Genomic DNA, 6000 nt, shown 5'->3' with positions numbered 1-6000 from the left:
TAAGCTGTTAGTTTTTTCAGTATTAACTTCCTGAGACAAAAATAACATCTTTGGTACTCTTAGTAACGCTGTTTTGAAAAATCCTATCAGTGTGAAATTAATAAGTGTCTGTATTGCTGATGATGTCTCGTTTTTAGCCCAGTGTATGACGCTTGCAGTTTAGCAGTTTACTTAACTGATTGTCCTGGTTTCAGCTGGGATAAAGTTAATTTTCTTTCGAGTTGCTGCTGTGCTTTGGATTTAGCATGAGAGTAATGTTGGTAACAAATATTGTTTTAGTTGTTGCTAGGTAATGCTTGTATAAAGTCAAGGACTTTTTCAGCTTCTCATGGAAGCTGAGAGGGAGCATAGGCAGGACAAGCTGGCCCAAGGAATATTCCATACCGTAGGCGTCATGCTCAGTACATAAATGGGGGCTGGCTGGGGGACAGGAATCAGCAATTGATGCTTGGAACGCGCTGGACAATGGATCTTTGGGTGGGGATAATTGCATTGCATCACTGATTTTGTGTATTCTATTATTATCATCATCATTATCATCATCATCATCATCTTCTCTTCCATGCTGTTCTATTAAACTGTCTTTATCTCAAGTGAGTGAGTGAACAGCTGCGTGGTCCTGCTTGCCACTTGGGGTTAAACCACAACACTGATATAAAATGCTGCAATTCTTATAGAAGGGAAAGATAAATCTGGACTTAAAATTATTATTTAATTTTGAATTCTGAAAGTTCATTATGACCTTTGGACTTCGTTTTGCAATTCTATTAAGGTAACACCTTATGTTGCCATCCAAGGCTGCCGAAGGTCACCAGTACCATAGAGCAGAGCTGAAAGATTTTGGGACTACTAAAATTTAAGGTATCTGAGTTTTGCTACGTCAAAAAATCTAGAGAAACTTTATATTGAAAAAATGCAAAGCAATTCTGCATGAAAGTACTCCCACCTATGATAAAATGGCCTGGAGGAGAGAATGGTCATGAAACTTGAAAGAACCACAGGAGTTTGTGGCTGTTCATCTATGCTGCTTTTGAATATATTATAGTAAGAAGGCACAATGGCTTTACCTTGTTCATAGTCCTACATTGGGTAGGAAGATGTCACACTTTGAGAGTCTTGTGACACAAACTGTCACCAGAGCTGAAAGTATATAAAACTATAACCACACTGTAGCACTCAGAAAAAAACCCAAGAGTGTAGATAAGAATTTTGAGGATTTAAATCACTGATGTTGCTGTTCTATAATAAGCTAGGTGAGGCGATTTCAGAGGGGTTTTAATTTATTTCTACAGTCCAATCTGTAAAATGGGCTTTTCAGTGTCAAGATAGTTGGAGTACTGAAAAAAAACAACAACACACCTCTCAAATCTCAATTCTGTTGATATTTTTATACCATTTTTACAAATACCACCTGTGCTTCCTAGTACTGAAAGAACTTAGAAAGAAATAAAAATCTTTTGAGTATTTTCGCCACCCAGCCACCCTTTCCCATAATTTTAAGTCGTGTACCTGTGAGCAGTCTCTAACCTAGATGTTTTCTTCTGCATTGAACAAAGAGTTGCAAAGGTGCGGTCTTGAGAACACACTGCAGAGAAGAGCCCAGTTACTTACGCATGTGAAGTTGGTTCTCCCCCTATCTGTGTTGAATTAAAGAGAGTTGAATGTAATTTTTTTTTTCCTTTTGGTGAGCATGTGGTGGGTTGACCTTGGCTGGCTGCCAACACCTCACCCCCAGCTTCTCTCTCACTCCCCCTCCTCAACAGGATGGTGGGGAGAAAACATGGAGAAGCTTGTAAGCTGACATAGAGACATCAGTTGCCAGTCACTGTCATGGGCAAAACAGACTTGACTTGGGGAAAATTAATTTATTGCCATTAGAATAGAGTTGCATAGTGAGAAACAAAGACAAAGCACTTTCACTGCCTTCCCCCCTCGCCTCTTCCCAGGACCAACTTCACCTCTTCATTTCTGACTCTTCTTCCTCCACTGCCCTGAGTGGCACAGGGTCATGGGGAACAGGGGCTGTGGTCAGTCCATAACAGCTCCTCTGCTGCTCCTTCCTCCTCACAATGTTCCCCTGCTCCACCATGGGTCCTCCCCATGGGTTGCAGCCCTTCATGGGCTGCTCCAGCTTGGGTCCTCCCCACAGGCTGCAGTCATCCATGAGCTGGTCCAGCATGGGTCCTTCCCATGGGTTACAGTCCTTCATGAGCTGCTCCAGCGTGGGTCCCTCCCATGGGGTATGGACCTGCATACCCAGACTGCTCCAGGTGGGTCTCCCACAGGCTGCAGCTCCTGCCAGAAAACCTGCTCCAGCCTGGGCTTCTCTCCATGGGCTGCAAGGGAACATCTGCTCCAGCACCTGAACCACCTCCTCCTCTCCTTCTCCACTGGCCTTGGTGGCCACAGGTCTGTCTCTCACACATTTTTCCTCACTCCTTTCTGCTCTGCAGTGTTTTTTACACTTTCCCCGAGGTGCCTCCATCTTGGCTGCGGGGCTCAGACGTGCCCTGCGGTGGGTCGTTTGGAACCATCTGGAACCAGCCGTGCCACGCGGTGGCCACCCTGCAGGCCCCACTGCCAAGCCCTGGGCACTGCACCCCCCAGTACAGAGCAACTGCTGTGGTTACCTCAGGTGGAGAAAGTGGGGTGGTTTCTTCTTCTTACGTTACAGCTCAGATTTGGCAAGTGTTTGCACTGGGAAGGCCAGAGCCCAGAAGCAGCCATGGTGGTGCATGGCTGAAGAGCTGTGGGTGGCCCCGGGTTCACTTGGGGGACGTGGGCTGGGTGGTTTTGGGCTTTGCCAGTGGGGAGCAGCGCGGCTGCCTGGGACTCCAGGCAGAGGACTTCTGCGCAGTGACAGGAGAAATGCAGGCCTTGGGGCAAAAAGGGTAGAAAGTGGGATGTATTGAAAAGAATACAACCAAAAACCCACCTTGGTGGGAAATCCAGGGAAGCTAGTGTGCTTGCAGATGGTTCTTCAATACCGTCCCCAGAAGTGCTTAGGTTTGTGGCTTGCTGTGCCCCTACACCACCTAGAGCTGCAGGTGTGGGTGCAGACGTGGACTTCCCTCCCTGCTGCCCAGCTGAGCTCTTGCTGAAGGGACCCATCTTTCCCCATACGTGCACATGTATAGGAAGAATTGCCTGGCATATGACCGAAAGAATTATTTGGGAGGCTGGGGGGGGGGAGAATTAGTTTGTTTCCACATTTCTTTAATACTGTTGTTTTGGCAAGTTCAGATTCCTCTGGGCAAAACAGGCGGCAAAGGTTTGGAGCCACAGCTGCATTTTCTAAAACGCAGGAATGTGTCTGAGCTGAGGAAAACCCCGGGCAGTGGTGCTACAGACCCTGATACCGGCAAACTTGGCCCCACTGGGACCTGCGTGTGGGGATGGAGTTTAGCTGCGTTTGCCATGGCTGAGAGCCAAGGGAGCCACCGTCCTGTCACTGCTCAGTGGCCTTCGGCTGCTGTGTTCTGTAGTCACTCAAGTACTGTTGTTCCCTGCGTGGTCCCAACCAACGCCCTCTTGCTCATTTTCCTTTAATGTTTTCTGGTGGTCTAGTTCTTTGCAGTAGGTATGGGTGTCATGAGCTTGTTTACTGCAGTTGACTGCTTTGTAGTGCCTGGAGCTGGACTGGTGGGTTTGCTGATTTTTTTTTTTTTTTTTTTTCCCATTTTTTGTAATATTCATGTTCCCTGGATGATCCCTTTAAAATGTTTGTCTCCATTCTGTTACTCCTGTAAGCTGAAAAATAAATCTCTATTTTGTCTTCTCAACACATTCGGTTGCCTGAACTATGATTCTTATAGTTATACCCAAACCATGTGTAATTAAATATTGTAGTACAAAGAATTAATTGTTTTTCCTTTGAATCTTCAGGGAGGAAAGAGATTTTCTGTGTTCTTTTTTTATAATGTAGGAGTTTTTCTGTCACTACAGTGATTTTTTTTTTTTGTGTTAGGTTTTTGCTGTTAGGTTAGGTTTACCTATTTTGTATTTTCTTTCAACTTTGTAAGATGTATCTTGTTTTGCACATGTAATACAATGCTTATGTTTGTTTTATTGCACTTGGAATCATGCAGAGTTGGGCATCTTGCTTTGCTGTTACTTAGGTCCATTTCTATACTTGATAAAAGAATTGAGGTCAGAGTATTTCTGCACAGTTTTCTATTGCTGACCTTACCTAGCTTTTAGTGTTTCCACTTATGGTTACAGACTGTCCCCTTGAGAAAATAATCAGCCTAATATGTGCTAATTTGTGTTCTGCTTCATGACTTTGCACACCAATATAACTGATGCAGAATGTTTACTGCTTGCTTCCAGTCTGTCTGATTTAAATACTTGGTATTTGTTTTACATACTCTGGCATCATACCCAGGGGTGCAAAAACCAGTCTAGTTTGAGCTATGCAAGGAAAAGCTATTTTTACCCTATGGGTTTTTTGTAACCTGCTTTTAAGAGGAAGGTTTTGAATGCTGGCCTCCTGCTTAGAGCTTGGTGGGGGTGTGCCTGCTTCTGTAGTATTTCTTATGTTTGTGGCTGTGAGTAGCTTACAGCTAAATCTGCTGGGTTTGTAAAGACATGCCCAGAGAGCAGCATGACAGGGCATCGTGAGATTCCTTTCCATGTGAGAGGTTTTGTGGTGTTGGAGTTTGCCCCTCTCTTGCATCTTTTCTCTGTGAAATCCCCAGTTGGAAAGTTTGCAGGAAAATCTGAACGGTCTGTTCTACTTTGGTGGAACTGCTTGCAAGGAGTCAGGACATGACGTCATTTGATCCATTCCCACTCTGTGATCCATAGTGTCCTGCAGCTTTTCCTATATGTGTTGGAATTCCCGTCTCATTGGATTAAAATAACCTTCTGATGTCAAATGGTTTGGCCAGTGCCTTCTAAACGCCTGTTTGCACTTGTTGTCTGTTGGTTTGTACGTTTGCCTTCCAGCCTGATCTGTGGTTTGCACATGTATGCTTTGATTAATGTAGATTGGACCCACTGCTTATCTCTGCTTTGGGGCTGATAATCTATTACAGTGTGTGAAGTGGTTGGTATGTAGATATTTGAATCAAATTTCATACTGAGGTTTACAATAGCTTAATGTTAGTAAGTCAAAGAGTAAAAATTTAGTTTTATATGGAACATCCTATTTTCTTTTTACTGGAGATGATTCTGAAAATACGACTTAGAAGGGAATAGGCCATATAAGTTTTGGAATTTAGTTTTTCTTTTGCTAAATATAATTCTACAAACAAATTACATCAGGAATGTCTGTATTTGCAAGGGTCATTCCTACATATCAGCAGAAATTCTAGGCAAATCTTGTGTTGGCTGTTCCTTGTCTGAATACGGAGTCATACATTGCTCCATTTTTTCCTGAAAGAGGTATACACATTTAACAATCCCTCTTGTGATGCAGCTAGCTATAAAAATTACATTTCCAGGGGATGGAAAATCCAATCTGCAGGCTTAAAAAGAGGGCTTTTGTCAGGGATAGAGATACAGAAGCTACATCTTCAACACTGACCTTAGTTTTAGCTCATTTTTTGTAGAATCATAGAATGGTTTGGGTTGGAAGGGACCTTTAAAAATAATCTAGTCCAACCCCCCATGTTGTCACAAGGATCATATAGCCTGGGGACTTGACCTGTGGATGGTGTTACCTTGTTCATATTGCTGGATGACACACTACTGTCATCTAGGTTGACAAAAAGTGAGATCTGCTTAATTTAAAGCAGCTCTCCATGTGTGTTTGTTTCTTAGCTCAAAATCACATGCAGAAGAGAAAAAGGATTTGAACACGGCATTAAAAAAGTATGTGCTATTAAAAAAGATGTGCATCTCTGTCACATCTTAAGTAATAGTGAAAGAAAACACTGTCGTTAGCTTTTATCTGCTTCATGAGCAAGTGTTTTCTACTTGTGCCATCTCTGTTTCATTGGGGTTTTTTTTCTGAAATGTTTGGTCTTCTTACAAAGGTACTTGGGATAACTTGGGTGG

Source organism: Charadrius vociferus, unplaced genomic scaffold (assembly GCF_000708025.1).
Source record: "Charadrius vociferus isolate BGI_N301 unplaced genomic scaffold, ASM70802v2 scaffold560, whole genome shotgun sequence".
Lineage (NCBI taxonomy): Eukaryota > Metazoa > Chordata > Aves > Charadriiformes > Charadriidae > Charadrius > Charadrius vociferus.
This window is presented reverse-complemented; position numbering follows the sequence as displayed.